The 21469-nt window shown below is 40.0% G+C and overlaps 1 long non-coding RNA gene across 3 annotated transcripts in view; it reads right to left on the reverse strand.

The window, feature by feature from the left end:
- LOC311437107 overlaps nucleotides 1-14014 on the reverse strand; it is a 59737-nt gene extending 45723 nt beyond the window's left edge. The window contains exons 1-3 of one of the 3 annotated variants that reach the window (XR_014693298.1): nucleotides 13879-14014; nucleotides 13473-13551; nucleotides 12934-13063 (exon numbers count right to left, since the gene is read on the reverse strand). This is a non-coding gene — a long non-coding RNA (uncharacterized lncRNA). Of the gene's footprint in view, nucleotides 1-12933; nucleotides 13064-13472; nucleotides 13846-13878 lie in introns of those variants that run through there. The other 2 variants (XR_014693297.1, XR_014693299.1) reach the window with 2 other exon arrangements.
- Between the last annotated feature and the right edge of the window lie 7455 nt (nucleotides 14015-21469).

The raw sequence follows: 21469 nt of genomic DNA on the forward strand, positions 1-21469 counted from the left end.
CAGCTCAGTTCGCAGAGATTTTGAGGAAGGAATGCTCTTTTTTCTCCATGTCATAGTAAAGAGTGAGCCGTGCTGTTGTTTGGTGCTTACCCAAGTCTGGTAATGAGCTTTTTTCACCCCCTCACTATGCAGTAAAGCAACATATACAAAGTTTATACTTGCAGACAAAAGCATTTTCTGTAATTTGCAGCATGTTTAGCAAGAGAACATACATATGCTTTGCACAAGTTTTCTCGATACATCAACTGATGACTCAGCCTGTCTGTCCCAAAAAATGTTTCAAAAGCATCTCAGACTAAAAGTTACTGCTCCAGCAGACAGCTGTGCACTAGCTTGCAATTTATACTACTTATGTTATAAACTTGACAAAAGTTCTGGCATTTGGGAAATCCCAAGGTGCACATCCACATTCAGGTGAGTTGATATTGGGTTCCTAAGGAGAAAGTGCTGCCTCACTCACCAAATAAAAAGTGGCCCCTAACACCTGCTCTAACTTCGCCCCCCACACATTTTCCAAGCCTAGCACCTAGTTTGTTGAACTTTATGGTGTAGAAGAGAAAAGCTCACATAGCTTTCCCATGCAGGATTGGGATGGATTTCAGGGTGACCTAGCATGTAGTGAGGTGTTTTTTTCCTGGTGCATCTTTTATCTCTAAAGTATTACACATGGCTTATGTGGCTGAAAAGAAGAGAAGCAGAGACTTGGGGATTTGTCTAGAATAAAACAAAGTTGAGTCACAAAACAAGATCCACGAGCTGCTACTCTATAAACAAAGTAGACCTCTGGGTTGGACTTCCAGCTTTTTCCTCACACCTCCTGGATCCAGGTAAACATACAAGAGCTAGATGAGTTATTTGATATCTTAATTTAGGCAATCAAGGCATTGGCTCCCCCCATCCTGAAATGCTTGAACTACTTGAAAATCGCAAGTCCATCTGAGAGACCATCAAATGAAGCATTACATCTCTCTGCTGCGTGATTCTGGAGAACATCCATGCCATGCCAAACAGCTGTTTCCCTGGAGCAGTTCGCTTACTCTCTTTCTGGTCACCAGAAGAGTTCCCTGCACATAGCAAGAGCAGCATTCATCACTGCTCTTCCACTACCACAATGCTGCTGGAGGAAAGAGGTGAAATTAGATGCCTCCAGCTGCAGGAAGAAGAGGAAGCAGACCCAGGCTGATAGAGAAGTGCTCACAAACAGCCACCAGGAAGGACCTGGGATGGCTTCAAGCAGTGAGAAGCAACAAAAAGCAGAAAGGAACCCTCTCACAGTCTGTCTCCAAATCTTAAAAACTGGTAACCAGGAAAGGAGTACAAATCAGTAAGTAGAACACAAGTCACCCCAATATTGAATAGAAACTCCAGTACCCAAGAATTATGGCCTAATCACATCTCCCTACTTGAAGGATCTGAATCACACTCTCTGGGGGCTGGCACAGGCAGGACAGATGTCAGACAGCCCTGGCATGCAGTCAGTAGCACTTCTCAACACAAAGGCACAGATCATTCAACCCACACATAGAGATGCAAATATCAGGCTCAATAACACTTCTAAATCCATATCAACCAAGTTCCATAATAACTGTCTTCTAACAGATATGGGAGCAGCAGAATCACATATGAAATCACGTATTTGGTTAAATGTAAATTCTTGATCTGAATGCCAACGAAAGACTGTTATATGGCACATTCCCTGGAAGATGTGAGGTTGGCATAGGTCTATTACTGTTTAACCACAGCCCACCAGGAGAGAGCTCACAGCAGACACAAAGTTGTGTGAGCTGTGTTCCTGAAGCAGCTTTATTTCTGCCTCCCACATCAGCTTTTGTGAGACTCCTGCCTTCATTTCTGATGATTCCCTGTTTGGCAGTGAGCAGGGGGGTGGAAGAAGGGAGAGGTGGTAGGGAGGGTTATAATTCTGCTAGTTCTCACCAACACTGCCACCCCGTGATAGCCTCAGGTTTGGAAACACTCCTGCCATTAGGAGATGAACCCTTCATGAAATATTCAAGTGCTTGCTTACTGCATGCACAGTCCTCCCATGCAAAGTAAAAGTGCTTTCACCATTCACATCCCAGCATCTTTCCAAGCAACACATTTGGGGGGAAAAAAAGGGAACGTTACTAATGAGCACACACTTTGCATCATTTGCAATATAGAAACTCTTTTCATGTTCCAGATCCCATTAGTACAAACTGATTTGGGACAGACAGGAAGGCTCCAGTCTTCCCTTGTCAAGGAGAGCTGGTCTTGGAGAGAGGGAGCAAATGAATAAAGGGAAGATTCAGAGGATGTAAGCCTGACTGCTGTCAGCTGAGCCTTGCAGAGGGATAAAGGCATCCTCAGCAATCATTCAATGGACACTAATACATACCTTGGGATAGGCACATCTCTAGTGCTGAGCAGCATTTTGCTAATCCTGCCAGGAAATAAACAGTCCCTCTCCATCACATCTCTCTCAGCTGTATGTGGCTGCAGGCCAAACTGAGTTGGAAATTACACCAGACCAAACATCTGAGCTGTCTTTTGTCACCATAAATGCAACCTAAAATGATGTGCTTTTGTTCTTTTGCCCATGCCTAGCAGCAGAGAAGCACAACCACCTCCGAGGTGCTGGCTGCAGCTCTCTGCTGCTCTGGGCACACCCTACACATTTTGCTCTCCCCATGGCAAGCAAGCAGCACGTGAATGCTGCCAGAGTCACAGATATTCAGAGCAGGAGCACATTCCCTCACATGGGAACACGCACCCCAGCTATTGGCTTATATTCGTATTTACTAGTTTTAGCCCTGAGCATAAGTATGACTGGAAAGACACACGAAGCAAACAGAGCTTAAACAAACAAAAAAAGAGATGGGAGCCCAGTTACCCTTAGAGCTGATGTGGAGACAGCCTTTGGGCATGCAGGTGAGGCCTGTGCTATGGTTGGGTCAACACATTTCCTGCCTCTTCAGCTGTAGCAGAGAACTGACAGCTCTACCTTGGAAAACTAGACTCCAGGACAGAATAATTGCACAAAAGCCTGACAGCTTTTGTCTAGGAAACTGCAGTCCAGCTCTTTCCCTCTGTGTCTCATGGGAAGTGCATTTTGGATCCTTCATAACCCTCTGATTCACGTTCCTACATGGACTGGACTCTTCAGCTACACTCAAAATACATGAACTACAGCCTCTTCTGCCCCAACTCTTCTTATAACTGATTGATATTTCTGCAAGTGCCGGATCAGAGTCTCTGGGCAAGAAGTTGAATGTGTGGTGGTCTTCCCCATCTCCCTCTCCCCAGCCCTTCTTTCCCCCATTTTATTAAAATAATGAAGGGGAAGGGGCAGCATTCTGCAGAATAACCTCCATTTAATAAAAACTCATTTGCTGTCAAAATCCTTTTTAATGGATTTTTTTTTTTTAAACAAGCTCTAAGGGTAGCATAATTAACCTCTTGCCTGTAACCTTCTACATTCACATTTACAGCAGTGTTGTCTTGGTGTTTGCTCCAATACAGATCACATCTGCAGCTTTCAATCCTTCAAGTCCAAGACTTACGGCAAAGTGTCCTCTCCCATGCACACTTCACTTTGTGAAGATTCTTGTAGTTTTTTATTTCCTCAGTGGCTAATTTCTAAGAAATATCCACATTTTGTACAAAAAATAATGCTGAAGGTTAAGTCAGATTAAAAATAACTCTGTCTTTCCCTTTCTAGAAAGATATTTTTACCTGGATCATTTCTGTAATACAGCATAGTCATGCCAGTATGGTCTTTTGGAGCTAATGGAATGGGAAAAAGCTACACAAGAGAGAGACAAGAAGGTCTTAAGTTGTCTCCATCCTCACAGCCAACATCCTAAGAGCCTGCAGTGATAGTTTTCACCTGATTTTTAGAGCAAAATTATTTCCAGCAACTTCAGTCCTCCCAGGAAGAGCCAGACTAGAAAAACTGTATTCAACTTCCATAAGCATCCTCCATCTGTATACTTGTTTGGCAGAAGAATGATATTTCTATTCACCACCATTAAAAACCAATCTAAATACATTTAATATTAAAGATCACTTCTAAATATTTCTTAGAGCCGCCAGCCAGTTTTTACCTCCATGCACATGACAAACAACAGGAAGCACGGATACTTTCCCAGCTCTCAGAAGCCTCACTGGACAGCTAATTCAATTGGCTTCTCCACTGCAACACAGTTAATGTCAGCAAGCTGAAAATCCAAAGATACCATGCCTGCATATAAGTACTAAGATAATCCATCTCAGGGTTGTAACTGAGTCATATAATCGATTTCTGCTGAAAGAAGTGCCTGCCACAAGACATCTAGCTTCTCACAGCTATTTCTAAGCATAGCTTGAATAAAGGTCCTGGAGGTATAAGAGATCCATTCAAGGAGAGTAAAACATTAGGAGGAGTACTTTCCTATTTCAAGCATAGCAAGCACTGTAAAACTGGCTGAAATAAAACTAAAGACTAAGAATTGTAATGATGTTAGCATCACATGGAAATAGAGACCAATGAACAACACTGTGGTGTCCAAATACCAGGGCTCATATTGAGACATGAAAAAAGCTTGCCCACCTTATCAAAGGTGGTGGGGAGGGCACTTTTTTTTGTTGTTGTTTGCTGCACAAAGCAGCAAGAGCAAAGCACCACAGCATCCCATGCTCCAAAGAAGAGTCCTGAAGGCAGGATTGAATTGAGACTTTAGAATAAAGCTCCTATTCTCACTCATAGTTGAGGGAAACCTCCTAATTTTTCAAGGTTTCGCTTGCAATAAGCCTCACTAAAGGAAGAAAAAAAAAAAAAAAACACAAAACAGCACCCTGTTTTGTCTTCCCACAAGTCGCTGAGAGCAGAGACTACTCATTTCTCCTACTTGCCCTGTCCTTTGGGTGCTCTAAGGCTTCAAGGCAGGCATTTAATAGAGAATGAGTCATTGATTTTTCACAGGCATGCTAATGTTTATCTAAAATACTGCTAAATTATCAGCTAGTGATACATTCAATTAAACGGACCTTAACACTCCCCCCTTATACCACCACCCATAAGTAGTTGACAAAGCTGCAGATATCAGCTAGGAGTTCCCACCACCCACACAACACATCTTTGGTCTGCAGGTGGCTATTCAATACAATTCTGTGTAGCACCCTGGGCACTGGAGATGGAGAAACACAAGGTGCTTGAACAAAGAGCCAAACTGAGATCAGAAATACAAGAGAAACTGATTGAAGGATGTAAAGCTCAATTATCCATCTTCGCAGATGTGTAGGATGTTTTCCCTCTGCACATTCACCCTCTTTAATGCAATGAGCATGTAGAACGTTCTCCAGAGAGCTCAGCAAGCACAATTCAGTCCACGCACAACTCATTAGTATGTGGGATCTCTCACTATCTGCCAGAAGTGGCCGGAGATTTTTGGATGGAAGAGATTTGCCAGAAAAAGCGCTCCTACAGAAGGATCAAGAGTGTTGCACAGCAAAACATTGATGCCACTCGTCTTTTGGCAGGTAGCTTTGTCATCAGTTCCAGCTACCCAGGGCCCTCCTGCAGACACTACCAGCCCAGGCAGCCTACCCACCCACCCTCCTGGGGCTAGAGGCAATCCAGTATCTCAGAGTTTCTGAGGGAAGCAAAAGGTTTGAGAAGTGAGCTATATCTTTGTCTTCTCTGAGTTCTTTGGTAAGAAAAGCACACTGTTTGGTGCCAAACACTAAAATTTCCCATGGCTGAGATTTTCCAAAGCTTCTTAAAGCTTTTGGACACTTAATTCTCATAGCAATCTCAAAGGGGCTTTCAGGAGCCCAGCTGACCTATGCAAGTATTCACAGGCAAAACCATGTGACTGTAGAACCAGAAAAGTAAAGGGCAACTGTTTCAGAGCAAGAATCCACAGCCAGTTTTATGCCAATAGTGATGAGGGAGAGTGGTGACCCTACTGCCAGGTGTTAACATCCTTTGAACCAAAATATTGCTTAGAAAACAGAATACAAACTTGGGATCCCAGAGTTGGAATTCTAGCAGACAAAATATAAGCAGACAAACCAAGTTAGCTGCCTGGGTTCATTTCTAACCAATGAAGAAACAGAGACTTCTAAGTTTCAGTACATCTGACTGATTTTGGAGAGCTGTCATGGCATGAAATAAATCACATCTTAAGAAAAGCCATTTCTCTCCATCAACTTTGAAGAGAGCCCAGACAAGATGTCAGATGGGCCGCTTGCAGTGCAGATGTCTACTCATTGAAGAAGATGAATCCCAGCTCAGAATGTCACCCCAGCCCCAGGCACTCTTCTACAGTACTGGTGGTAAAAGCTGTATTAATCAAACTGGGAGAGATGAGGTATTTACTTCACTTACAGACAAAGGAAGCTTCCGGTCAATAGCAGTTGTAATTTCTAGTAACAAAGCAAGTAAAGCAGTCTCACAGTTGGTGGCTTGTTTCCTTGTGAAGCTTAAGAGTTGTGGTTTTGCAGACAAGACATACGGTAAGATGGACGTTTGCTCAGCCTCAGCACTGTTGTTCTGCTTTTGTTTAAAAAAATAAGTATTTGCTGCTGCTTCTAGAAGAACACTATGATTACTTTAAGTCCTCTAGGGTGGCAAAATTATTACTTGCTCCAAAGAAAACCCCACACAAGTGAGAAACTTTCTATTACAGGCATGACCAACACAGTAAAACCCAACAAGGGGCAGCTTCTATTAGTCTGCTACCAAATCAAGCAAGGATGTGAGAGACAGTTGAGGGATGACATCCTCATCTGGCCAAATGCATTATGTGGTCTAGAACAGCAGTGCTCAGAGTGGATGCTTTAGGACACACAAGCCTTGAAGACACTGTCTCATGCCTCTTGGCCAGCATAATTCTCAGAGCCCCTCTCATTCCCTACCATACCCCTCCCTTTACACACTTTCAATGGAGCCCTACAGCCCCCTTAGAAATAGGAGGTGGTCTGCTGAATGGTCATCACACATGCTCACAATCAGGTAAAGCCTATTTTCCCCTCCTGCCCCACACAAAGACTTCAGAAAATCAACAGGTCTCAAGAGATGAATACAAAACCAGCCCATGGAAAGGTCTCCAGCTATTCCATGAACCACCAGAGAGTGGGATAAGGTTCAAGCTGTATTCCAAAAAATCTCTTACAAACCCAGCTTCAATGCAATCAGACATATTTTTTTTTAGCTCACATATCAATACCAGGTAATTAAAATCAACTATGCAACAGTTGCTTTGGGATTTTTGTTACGTGATTTTGTTCCTTAACACTACATTTCCAATGCAAAATATGAAAGCTGAAAAACTGCAAGAATTCCCCCAGCAATGGTCTCATTGAAAGAAAGTGATATGCTTAAAACACTATTGATTTAACCTCTGAGGGATCTATACATCAAAGAAAGCTGACACTCCCAACTCACTGCCAAATTGAAATGAAACTCAGCAAGCCACGTAATGATGGAAGGACAAGGACAATAAACTCCAGAGGAGTTAGCCTCTAACAGAGTTGACGTTTTCATAAGGCACCTCCCTGGAGAAGAGAACAAATCCCACATGTTACCCACCCATTAAACCAATAAATATAAATATTTAAACTGAAGACCTGTATATTTGCTTGCTTGATTTTCATTATTGCCCAAAGATGAAGGGCACATGGGATACGGAACAAAGGTTCTGTTGCTTCAGCAGTTACCTACAAGAGATCAACAACTGAAGTACAGTTAATGTTAATCAAAGTAAATAAAGGATTTCTGCCTAAATGAAATTTAATGCCATAAAACTGAAGAAACTCACCCCCTGCCTGATGTAGTTTAAGCTCCACAGGCAAGTGCACCCAGCACTAAACACCCTAGACACCGCATTCCCAGAAAGATGCAGGTGTACAGATTTCTTCAAAGCATTCACTTTTGCACAGTTTTGGAAAAAAAAAAAGATGATTAAAAGAAAAATCTCACTTTCAATTGATATTTACTATGTCTGCTATAGTCACTGAACAGATGGTAAGTATACAGTGGCAGTAATAACATTATCTGCAGCAGAAATATGGAAGCAAATATCATCAGCATTGATACTTCAAGTATCTGTCCAGAAACATACATAGTCATTTATTTAATTAATATATTGACCATACAGACCCTCAGATGTTCTCAAAGATTTATCTGCCTCAATCCTTTGTCTGATTTTTTTTTCCCTAAATCAAAGTTACTATTGGATCTTAAGATGTGCATTCTAATTGCTATAAATAAATCATGAATGATTGGCTCAATGTATTTTTCCATGGCAACTCCTGCGTCACAGGCAGTGTTACACTTTTGAAAGAGAGATGTGTTTTTTGAGAGAGGCAGAGATTCACATTTAGGATAGAACTCAGTCCAGTTTTGCAGTTTGACTAGCCATATATTAGTAATGAAATAAAACAGTTTTAGACTAATTCTAAATAGTTTAATTATGCACCAATGCATATGGTAACCTCCACTAGTAGAGAGAGATGCATGGTGAATTCAATATAAAATAAGGCTACTTGATTATTTAGGCACAGATGCTGTGCAATGTCTCCTCAAATATGCAAGAAAAAAAATCACACACCAATAAAACCCTGTTTTGTTTGTCTTGCATTTAAGAAACCTGTCTCCTGAAGCTTCCAGCATGAAGAGGAAAGAAATTATTGTCCTGAGGTCTATGACCTGGTCCATAGTAAATGGACCAAGCAAAGCATAAGGACCACCTTGCAACACACAGTTTGACCCTGGTAATGCAAAACAAGCAAAACACGAGCAACATAAATTTTGTTTTGTTTTGTTTTTATTTGTTTTTGTTGTTGTTTTCTTTTGTTTTGTTTTTAAAGGAAAAAGGAAAACTCACAAAGTGCACTTTTCCAACTATTTCCTGAATTGAATATTCAGTAATTTACAGTGCCAACATCAATTTCTGCTTAAGGCAAGATTTGCACACCAAGTTAAAAGTTTTGCTATCTGAAGTCCAGTAAGCTTCCACTATTCACTAAAAAGAAAAGTTTAAAGGAGCCATTCCCACAAGACTGTAACCAATCAATAGCTCATGGGTATGACTGATATCCCAGGCATCCTGTCCCCTTTCTGAGCTTGATCCAGAGCATCGCAAGCACTTAAGTTTTCAACCTCTCTCTAACCAAACCTGGTTTGGCTTTAAACTTATGCAGATACAAGTACTGTTACCTTGGAGAAACATTAAAAGCATACTTAAAACAGAAGACAGAGAATCCTATATAGAAGGCAGAGAATCCTGTTTTGAAAATTAGCTGTCAGGACTCTTAATCAAGAAGTAAAGCCCTTTGTACAGTTTCCCTTTAAGCAGAGGTTTTTACATTGGTTATTTATTCTGCATTTTCTAAGCAGTGTGTATTTATGACATCTACTGCCTCCATTACAGAGTGTAATTTCCATTTATTCAGCAGCATTCATGTTAACATTCAGTAACCTGCAGGAGACAATGCATGCCTTTGTTAAACACCCATGTGTGGAGTAAAATCTACAGTGATGTACAAACAGGCTCTGTTATTTCCAGTTCATGATGAGCATCAGGAGAGCAGAGTGAATTATCCATGCTGGGTAACAATTCTGCCTAAACTTTTTCCTAGTAGGAAGCAGAGTTTTCACTCTTATGAACACTTATTATTGTCTGTTTTCCAGAGAAAATGTTGAGCTGTCATTGTATATTTTAGTCAAAACTTTGATGCTTTCATTTTAAAAAGTTTTCGATTTGTTTGAAGAAGAAATCTGCACTTTCAATGCATATGTTTTCATCAACTGTTTCCAAAAGGGAAAAACAAAGATAAATATCTGCCTCTGAAAAATTGCACCGGACAGCATGTTCCTTGATATTATCAGTAAAAAAAAAAAAAAAAAGGTTCTATTTGACAGGAGGGATTTTTTTTCATTATAATAGCCTATGTGGTTTCTAAAGGAACTGAAATCCTGGAATCTCTTAACTGTTCAGTCTTCACTTAGCCCAACTAACAATGCAGTTTCAGAGGTAAAATTCAGATCTTGCATGGATTATATAAAGTCACTTTATAACTACAAGTGATTGTTAACAGCAATGAAGCTATCTGAATAACAACGATCTGGCTAATGGTAATTATTACAGCTATCCTGCTAAGGTACCTTACTGTCTCAGAGCTTCTAGACATAAGGCCAAGTGAGAATGGCTTGTACTTCATCATACCAGTAAATCAAAATCACTTTAATTATTCTCCAGTGGGACTCTAAAGATTTCAAGTCAGCATGGCACAAGCCATATGTTTCCTTCCATTCGGGCAACATTGCTAATTAGCAAAGTTGGGGAAATCCTATCTCAAAGTGATAAACTACAAAGCTCAGCATATGTTTACCTGAGAAAGAGAAGTAATTTTAATTACAATGAGTACATTTGCTGCTGTACTAACAAGGAGGCTTCTAGGTTAAAGTATGAAATGACTTGATTACATCCTCAGCTGGTGCAATGTTGTTTCACAAAGCAGCTTCGCTGAATTAAGCCTTGTCAGGTTGTAGCCAATTGTGTTGTTCATCATTAAGTGCTTATAATGATGTGAATAGCTCAGGCTCAATACAATTCTTTCACTGGGACAGCCTGAAGAGGGACTTGCAAGAGCACCACTTTTAAAGGCTTGATGATGTCTGTTTTCTTTGAGGCATAGCTTCCCTCTCCCCAAGGGAAAAGAAAACATTTCAGAAATCAGAAGATTCCTGTCACAAAGGGGTCGTTCACCACAGCAGACTTTAAGACAAAATTTGTTGACGATCAGCTTACAAGAGTCTGCTCAAAAAGGGCTACAAATCAAATTATTGACACCAAAGTTTCTAACTTAGTACAAGTTCAAGCAACTTTGGATCGTCCCAGGTCCCCTCATCTTGTGATTAGCACAGCTTCAACCACCAAGGACGTGAATCTAAACATAGTTTATCTCAGGTAGATTTTTCCAGCCAGTTGCAATATACTGAACTCCTTAATAAATTCAGCTTCAAGATCATGTTTAGAGAGCACCAAGGGAAAGGCCTAACCACACTAAAGCTGTGAGGTTGAACGTTAAGACTGCAAATCAGTAACACCACCACAGTATTCTGTCATATTACTGTGCAAAGAAAAAGAGGGCAAAAGTAGTAAAAACCATCCGTACAGGTTGGAACTGGACAGAACTGCCTGATTTTCTTGATCTCTATCTCATACTTCAGCTGCCACAAAGGGGTATTTGTAGTTCCATCTCCCTTGTTTCTATTCAAGAACAAAAGCAGAACAAATTAAAGGAGGACGGGGCTTTGCTATTAGCACTGTTGCTTCAGCAACTTCAGAAAGAAGGGGTAAAAAATTTCAAAGATTTTGAAAGAGCAGATCTAGTTTACTCACTCAGATGGAGACTTGTTTTACTTCCAGAAACACCTATGCATGCTAAGGGGCTGGGAGGCTTCACCCATGAGTCCTCTCTTAGCAACTGCATCCCTGTTCCCCAAACCATCGAGATTTCATTGAATTGGTGTTTTTGCATGGAAAGCAATTCCAGCAAGGTCATTGTTCAAAAGCCAAAGTATGTTTCCTCCCACATCTTTTGCCTCTAGATTTGCTAGAGCTAAGAATGAATAGTTTGTTTTCTCCTTTTTGAGATATGAACGAATACTCTTGTTTTGTTTAAAAAAAAAAAAAAAAGAATAATAATCTATTAACACCAGATAATTGCTTGCTTAACTCAAAGTACTCCAGATACACAACATAACACTTTCTCAAATTGCAGTCATCAGTACCACTTACCAGAGTGACCTCCTCAATTTATCTTTGCAGTCAGTTCCACCGTGAATGCATCCAAGTATACACAATTTCCCACAAAGCTGCTATTTCCCTGCCTTATGCTCCTTCTGACACCTCCCTGTAGGTAATTCTTCACCTGTAATCTCTCTTGGGATTTTTCCAAACATGTATCTCATGTCCTGCATCTTCTCTCAGAAGCTGGCTGCAAATACCCTACTTTTATCAAGCTTCAAATGAGTGGAAGGGGAGGAGAAAGTGATTTTAAGGAAAGAAAAAAAAAAACATATATCCTTCAGGTTTTTCAGGGTGTTAATTGTAAGTTAAAATATAATTTAAAGAAGTTCATATCTACACTTAGAGCTTGGTATGTCTAAGTTATGTAGTTATGAACACTACATTACCATAATTAACAACCTACGCTAAAAGTGCATTGAAATTGTATGCCAACATATAGCAGATACTATATAGTCACTTTTTTTCTCAAAGGAACTTTAAACAGGCCTTTCAAAGTTATTGACTTGAAATTGGAATGATTTAAGTCTAGAAAATACTAGGTTATTTTGCAAAACTAAGACTGACCCAATTTAAAATAGGTAAAATAACTTGATATCTCAATAAAGGTGAAGGAAAATTGCTTCCCACTTAGGTACATTCACCAATGCATTTGAAAGGCCAATTTTCCCCACACATGCTATATTTGCTTTATTCTTTTTTAAATAAACACATACATAGACCAATGCTATAGTCTGAAATGAGCTGCTCTAGCTGAAGTCTCCATCCTTGGAGATATACAGAAGTGAAAGGACCATGTAGACAGGGCTCTACAAGTTTCAACAGTCATTAAAACATGATTTCAGGTTCTTTCAAAGTCTATCCCTACAACTCTCCACCCCAAAAAAAAAAAAAATAAAATAAAATACATATTTGGCTCAAGAACATAACAAAAAACAGGTTTAACAGACTGTGACACTTAGTGAGAACACACAATTCCAATGACACTTTATGAGAGTCTGTTACTGTATAGCGAACAAAAATGAAATTGAAGCACTCTTAACAAAACTATATTGTGGCAAACACCAAAGTCCAAGAAGAATCATTAAAAAATGGTCAAAACAAAAGTGGAGAAAGAGAGAAGACGCTTCAAAGAAGCCACAAAGCGTAACCTTACCTTGTTTGTGGGAACTCTGTTGAAGACACGACATAAGACCCTTATAGTAAGCTGGTGTATCTTCAGCACGGTATCTTCCACACACCTCTAAGATGTTGTGATGCGAATATATAATCATTTTGCTGGGGTCCTTGCAAGCAAGCAAAAGAAAAATTCATGACTTCCTTATGTCTCTGTTTCAAAGAACCCTCTAGTAAGTATTGTAGCCAACGTATTTTGACCTACATATAAATATTCAGTAACCAATCTACAAAGCATCACTTTACACCAGTTTTTCAGAATGCTATCAGAAAGATTCTAAAAAGGATTTTACAGATTGTATACAAAACTTTCTTTTTTCCTCACTCTTTTAAGTCACTTTTTTTGTGACTGCAGTCTATCTTCATATTTAGTAGCCCTTCCAAACCCATTATAAACTCTGTTTTCCTTCATAATTTGCATGCATAATTTATTTACGAGGCACAGTCATTTCAGCCCCTCTAAATATTTATTTCCAGAAAGAACAGGTTCTGCTGAGCCATTATTAGTTGCAGTCTTACCTTCATGCTAACCTTCCTGCCTCCACCATGACCCCACAGTAACAGCATCCAATTATCTATGCCCATCTTTTCCTTCATTCTGTGGAAAATGTGTCTTTTAAATTCAGAAGTCTAGCTCTTTCCTTCACCTCTACAGCTTAATATACAAGGTCAAATCTAACATTTAAGCAATTTCTGTTCCCCAAAGTCTATGGTCCTTAGTACTTCTTTTCTCCAGAACCTGCCATCTCTAGCATTGCCTATCTAGTTTTTTCTTTTGCAACTTTCATCTGAATTCTAGTATCCCTAGTTTATTGAAATCTTCCATTTTCTAGCCAATTATAACCCGATAGGACAAGGTACTTATTAGTTCTCTAAATTTGTATACTGCTTCCTGCCTGCTTCAAGTAAAGCATGAATTTTTTACCTTGCTTAAAAAGGATGTATTTCACGATAAGGGATTTGCTTTCTATCTATGACTTTATAATAATAAACTGATTAGTTACATACTCTCATTTTGGTCAAAATAAAGGACACCAAAATGATGCTGCTCTTCCAAGCTCATCAGCCTCCCTTCAGGGAAATAAGCTGCAGAATTAACCACAGGTGGAGCCCATCCTTATTCTAATTGTTAACTCCCCACACAAGTTTGTGAAAAAGAAGCAGGCATGAGTCTAATGCTTTGGCAGAAGTTACATGATTTGCAATGTTTCCTATAATACACAGAGAAAGCAGACAAATTGTTTTTCCCAATTTTCTGGGAGCAATATTCTCTCTCTCACATACGTATGCACACATTTGCAAGACAAATAATCACCACTGATCAGCCAGCCAACTCTCCAGATAATGGAACTTGTTCTACCTTCAGACTCTGAACTACCAGAGTCATTGCTGAAAGGTCAGCATTTAAACAGTCACAGCAATGTTATTTAAAGATTCCTTCTTGCACTTGGAAGAGTAATTAATTATTGTAACATGGTTTATTAGCTGCCACCCTTGGAGACCACCTGCTTTATTGCTTTGCCAGCAAAGCTCTGTTGGTAGTAGAATACACTCCAGCCGGCTGGAGAGTCTCAGACAAACAGCACAAGAAGAAACACAGCCTGACCTGGACTGGCAGGATACCCACCTCCTGTTCCTAGCTCTGTTCTCGATCTCCTCCGTGACTGGAGAGAAGCAGCCTCACTCTGCAATGGTTTTGTCTTGTATCAGGGCAGAGACCACAGCCCTGGGAGGTGTCTGTGCAGCACCTACCAAAAACAAGGCTCTAAGTCTTAGTATCCAGAACAGTGGGTGACAAGATGGTACAGCATCTCAAATGAAGTGTCAGATACTGATGTTTTGTAGAGTATAAGAACTTACTATAAGGGAAAATCATGGCGATCATTTAAAGTCCCATTAAAAAAAAAAAAAAAAAAAAAAAAGGATAAAGTTTTCTCATGGAGAATTAGCAGTAACAGTATATTTTAAATATAAAGCAGTTATCACAGAATCACAGAATTTCTAGGTTGGAAGAGACCTCAAGATCATCGAGTCCAACCTCTGACCTAATGCTAACAGTCCCCACTAAACCATATCCCTAAAGTTATTACATATTACAGTTATTACATTAAAAATACAAATACAAATGGTGTGTAAGAAATGCACATATACATCACATTATAGATATGAACAAACTGTGAATATACATTTGCTTCCAATGAGGAGCACTATATTCAAATTCTGGATGAATTGCAAGGTGTTTAATGCAGGGATCAAACTCAAACCAAACAAAATACCATGTGTTGATTCTTAGCCTCCAGGAACAACACATTTGAATACCAACCTCAGCATTTTATGGCAAAGAAAGGGAATGGATACATTTTTCTATAGAAATACAAAACTTGAAGAGCTTTAATATTTTTTGGCATTTATATTCAGTCTGCAATACATCTACATCAATCACCACCCACACGTGCTTTGAAGACTGAAAGTAGATAGTAAGTCTAGCAGAACTTCATGGTGGGAGTTGCAGGTTTTTTCTATCAAACCTTAAAGTAGGCTTGTATGAGGTAACTTCAAAAATCCTGTTTAATCCCAAGGTTGTTAAAATTTGGAACTGACTACTTATCTTCCAAGCCCTACCTATAAACAAAATTGCTGGATTCACCATTTTAAGTAATTCTTAACTCAAGACTGTATTATTGTTACTGTTGTTTTAAATAATGGTTTCCTTTACTTCATGTACGTATTTAGATTGGGAAGCATTATGGACTTCATTAAAGAGCAAGTAAGAATAGATGGCCAGTAATTATGCTTTCTAGCCTTGTAGATTTACAAAACCACTGCTGATTTAGAGCAGAGAGAGAGGATGAGAAATTGGTTCTAATTAGACCTTGGATAGAGCTCCATCCAGATAAAGCAAAGACCGACCCTTCAGCTTAGCCACCTGGATGACACCCCATAGAAGTTCATCCAATCACTCATATGATAACCATCAGGCTTTTATTTAACACACAACTTTAGGAAAAAATTACTGTCCCAATAGTTCTACTTCAAATGTTGGAGAATACATCATAGACAATTGCTATTTTTGCTCAGTTGTACCTAGGGGGAAAAAAAAAAAAAAAAAAGGAAAAAAAAAATCAGAAGAATGTGACCAGCACTTAATTTTGGCTGACGGCTGATATGAATTTCAGAACAAGATGAGAATCAGTTCTTTTTTTCTACATGGACCTGTACACTAACACCTGATATGAAAGTTTACATGGCTCAAAACCTTAGATTCTAACTAAATCAGCTGTCTTCACACATATACCATTTTGGCAGGCAGAGATCCAAGAGGACCTTTTGCTGGCATATCTGAGCATCCAAGTCTGAAGAGAGGGCTTTTAGCAAGTCATAGCCATCTACTTAGTATTTTCATTCAGCAGCAATGCATTAGGCAACCCATATTGCCTTCTTAGAGCAACACTGCGAGAAGCCTTCTCTAACTTACACAGAATTAAGTAAGGCAGCCAACTCCCTTGAGAAGTAATCCAAGACAATAAATTCACCCACATTATTGCTGTGAGGCCCCATGACTGCTACAGGCTGCAACAAGAGCACACATTGCCGGCAGGTGGTGGATCTTTATGCTTCTACTTATGGAGCTCTTCTGCCTGGGGATGTCTTTGAAGAAGATTTTCCATGTTCACAGTCAGGGGCTAGCCATAAAGCACAAGGTCAATCATCCAAGCAAAAACCTTGATCTGTCTCAGAGCTGGGTCCTGAAGATAAATAGTCAAAATTCCCTGAGCTTCTCATTCATATATCCCATATGTGCTCAGAAATAGTCTACTTCCTTTTTGCTAAACAACAACAAAAGAGCCAAGCAAGGCTGCAGTCTCCTCTAATTCAAACCTCATCCTGCCCCTTCCTGCCAGAGAGCAAATAGCTCAGTGTGCTCTGGACTCTTGTTTCAGACCCATTCTTCAGCCCTGCTGGGGTGGGAACAACTGCTGGAAGTGGCTGCACTGCCTCCCCTCCCCTCCAGGAAGGTCTTTGCTATGGCCCTCACCAGCACCAGCCTTCAGGGAATTGAGCTCAAGTCTAACAATTGCCCAGATTTTCAGATTCCAGTCTTAGTTCTTGGCTGTTGTTTTTATTGGGATTTTTGTTTCAAGGTGCTTATATACATACATAAAAACACTGCCAAGGTATTGTCATAATAATCTTATGGGAAATAATGCTTCAGAAGCTGGAAGGTATTCTTCTTGCACTCCCACATGGTCTTCTTTTAAAAGGCAAAAGAAGAAAGAAACAAGCAATATACCAGGCACTTTCTCTATTGAGAAGAGATTAGAGGACAAGTTACAAACTAATGTGAATAAAATGACTGGTTATAAACTCCTTTTTTTTATTGAGGAGTTTATCATTAAAATCTATTACTGAATTCACTTGTTTTGGTTTTGAACAAATGAAATTCATCTAATGTGTTTGAGCTTTTGCTTAGGTTTCACCTGCTTAGGTGCCCCAGTAGGTGTGGGCTTTGTGGGCTTTGCATAGCACAGTAATGCTGTTTTCACTCTCTGATCTCCAATATATTTCTCTGAAAACGTAGACAAACTGAATTATCAGGTTTTGTGTTTATTTGCAGGGAATAATAAAAACATCAAGCACCAGAAACTTTGCAGTGCTTTCCTTGTGTTTCCACTGTTTCCGAACTATACTGCTTTAATCTCCCTCATTGATTCCTGAAGAAATTAACAGGTGACATTTCTAGTCCTAAATTGCTTATTGTCTCTAAGTATGCAAGACCATTAGGCATGGGAGCAAGCAACACAAGCTGCTTCTCAGCTCAGATACTAAGAGGTGGAGGAACGATTCTGCTCCAACCCCCCCCTGAAGTTTTTGTCAGCCTGAGAATGGCTCCAGTTCCAGCTCCGAGTGAGGCAGTGCGTTGATGAGCTTCAGGACAGCAACAAAAACAGTCAACAACCTTCTGGAGCATACATACCATCTAGTAGTGATCCTCACAGAACCAAGATGAAACGCTGGTAATGTTTAGTGGAGTCTGGATGAGGTGGACACAAGAGGAGGGGTGGGTTTTGGAAATTATACTTTAAAAACAAACAAACAAAAAACAAAACAAAACAAAACAAAACACTATCAAACACAAACAAACAAGGGATGTGAATTTCTGGCTTTAAAATCTCTATCTTACAGAATATTTCAAAACGGGAGACAGTTTTTATAGCAGCCATACCACAAGAGGAAAGCCTGCACTCCACACTAAAACCCTAAGAGGTATTAAAAACTGTGAAGTTTATCCACTACAGAACAGAAGGACAAAGACAAGGTCATTCACTGCGTGCGAGTGAAAGAACAGGACTCTAAAATCTCCAAACAAACAGGGGCAGAAAATAATCTCCTCGGCAAAGTTCTGCAGTATTTGAGCATCGGGAGAGTCAGAAGAAATCTTATTGACTAACGAAGCTGACATTTGGCTACTGGAGTGTTTAATTCTTTTAGTTCCTACTAGACAAAAGGACACCATGTCCATCTCCTAGTGATGGTCTGGCACAGGCAAACAGAGTTCAGGCTATCAACATTTTTTTCCTTAGCGGTTTGAGAAGGAGAGGACAGACCTAAAAGTTTCTCAGTTGCTCATAGCACTTTATCTTGACAAGTTGACTTTGAGCAACACCTGAGGTCAGGTTATGCTAATTGACCATTCCCAGGCATCAAGCAAGAGGCTGCAATGCTGGCTGAACACAGCCTACAAGGCTTATCCAACGCCCATCAACAGTTCAAGTCAAACCAGCCCAGTCTGGAAGAAAAGGATCCAACACGTCTCAGTCTCATGGCAGAAGCTGCTAAGAGAACACCAGACAAGTGTGAACCACTTACAGAGAGGCAGCACAGATCAGTCAGCACCTAATAACCGTGGGATGTCTTTGTTGACGTGATCAAGGCCCAAAGACTAAGGACTCTAAATAATTATATCCAATTTTTGATAAAGCTCCAGCTGGGTGGCAATTCATTCTTGGCTATCTGTATTTTATTGGCATAGCTGCAGCAGTCTTTCATAATGTTCAGCCACAGACAACACACTACATCCCAGTGGATCCTTCGTAGTAAACTGTTTGAGTCATTCTCCATCCCTCTGCTTTTCTTCTTTGCAAGCTACCTACAAGCAGAATATATATATATATATTTCATTTTATTCTGGGTGTGTTTGTGAAGATTCCCATGCATAATCTTTGATCTGTGGAGTGCTGCACATAATCTGAAGTTCAAAAATTTGATCTGCATCAATTGCTGGCAGGGCAATTTTAGCCCTAGGACTAAAATTGCAACTCTCAAGATCAGATTTATGGTGCAAATATTGAAAAAGTGCAGTAAACATTTAAGAAACAGTAATAACTTTTGAAAATTGTGGCATAAAAGTCCCTGGGTCTACTCCTTGGACTCAGTTATTAAAGATCAGTAACTTACATGAGAGAATTCATTCTAGTTCTCATTTTTTTTAATTTTTATTCATTAGCTTTCTGCTCCACCTACCATCTCCCTTTTTTAGAAATTAAGGAAATAGGTAAACTTGGTCAATTTTCTTATGATTTACGACTTCATGCCTTCTTGCCCTGTTCTTCTTTCTTAAAACACTCTCTCTTCTCGGTGCTAAACAGCCTCCCTCCAGGCCACCTCCTCCATGGGAAGCTGCTTTGCCTGTAAGACACACTCATTGCCCAGCACTCATTTGCCTTGGTTGGTCCTTTGCACTGGGCCATATTTCCAAAGGGCACAGCATCTCATTAACGAGCATCACATTAGCTGTCTTAGTCCATCTGCCTGTGGATAAGCATCTACGTTACAAGCTGTGCTGGCAGTTTCCCAAATGAGCAGCCAGGATGCTGGTGTGACCCTCAGAACCATCCTGCCCTGGAAATGGCTCAGGAATGGGATAGGACAGGTAGGCAGCAGCCAGCCTTGTCCCCAACAGTCCTCTGTACTCACTGGATTGCAGTCCCTGGGCTGTCAGGCTCAGCACCTTTCAGGAAAACTGAATTTGCACCCCTGTACTTCTCCCCTTCCCCCCCCCCCCCCCCCCCAACTCCAGACACTATAAAAAATGCTCCATTCCCTGATGATTCACCAACACCTGGGAGCAAGTTCTGCTTTCTTCATCTCCAACTAAAATCTTTTCTTCCCCTTGGCAACCGAACAACAAGCCTCCAAGATTTAAAAGAAATGAGAACGAGTGTATAAGTGTACACTTGTTTCCTTGGAGCACATGAAAGGCTAATTACAGAAATTAAATGCTAATTTCTCAAGATTAATATAGGCAAGTAAAAGGCTTTTTGCATTGTTTGCATAAGAGGCTACTTCAAAAGCCTTCCTCCTTTTGCTCCTCACCCGTAGTTTCTACCATTCCTCCCTGTGCTAGGTTATTCCAGGTCAGGTTTTTAATTGGTGCTCGTTAGCCAAGCTGGGTTTGCTCCCCTCTGGTCAGTCCCTTTGCCCACAGGCAACTGCTGGCTGCATCTCTGCAGGTTAGGAAAAGGAAAGGAGGACCCCCTAGCCCAGCAACAATGGCACTTTGAGCTCTGGCACCAGCGGCTTTCCTGACACCCTGTGGAGAAATTTAAAGGGGAAAAATATATAATAAAAAATACAATGTATATATATATAAAATATATAAAATATTTTGAAACAGCAAAATTTTGTAATCCAGCTCCTGTGTCTGCCAAGAAGCCCCTCACCAAAAAAAAAAAAAAAAAAAAAAAAGAACACATGCATTCCTGAAGTCCTCATTATTTTAATTGTTAGTAAGCCCTGACTTCTACATTTTATTGTCACATTTGACCACGCTCGGTACACCCCAGTTCAGTTCAACATACCCTTTGTACTGTTCCTTAAAGCTTAGCACCACAAATGCCTCTCAAAAGCTGGGGCATTAATACATACATATACATATATATATACACACACATACATATAAATATATGTTTTGTCGTACATGCTTTGTCCAACACTAGAGGTCTTCGCATATTGCACTTTAATTATAGGTCAGACTGATGAACACATGTAAGTGTAGTTAACTAACATTGTCAAACATAAGAAAGAAAAAGTTGAAACTACACTATTTCACTTCATTATCTTAGTAAGCTTTCAGAATATCCATGACCCATTGCAAACTACCACGTGACCATGCTTGAGTAGGGATGATGGCACTACCAAAAGTAGCAAACCCACATCACAGCACAAGCTGTGTATTTGATTAATGTCCAGGTTATTTTCATCTCTTTCTCAAGCAAGAATAGAGAGGCCCCAAATATATTTGATGGTTGGACCAGATGATCTTGGAGGTCTTTTCCAACCTTAATTATTCTGTGAATGAACCCACTCCATTCCGTGCCAATGGGAAAACAGGTAGTAGGATGAATGTAAAATATATGTTGTGCTGTTCCTAAACCACCTTATTTCTTGATGCACCAATAAGAAAAGTCAGCATTAAGGTTATGTTTATAGTCTTCATGCAGTAAAGGCTATACAAG

This window comes from Aythya ferina, assembly GCF_964211825.1.
Source record: "Aythya ferina genome assembly, chromosome: 5".
Taxonomy (NCBI): domain Eukaryota; kingdom Metazoa; phylum Chordata; class Aves; order Anseriformes; family Anatidae; genus Aythya; species Aythya ferina.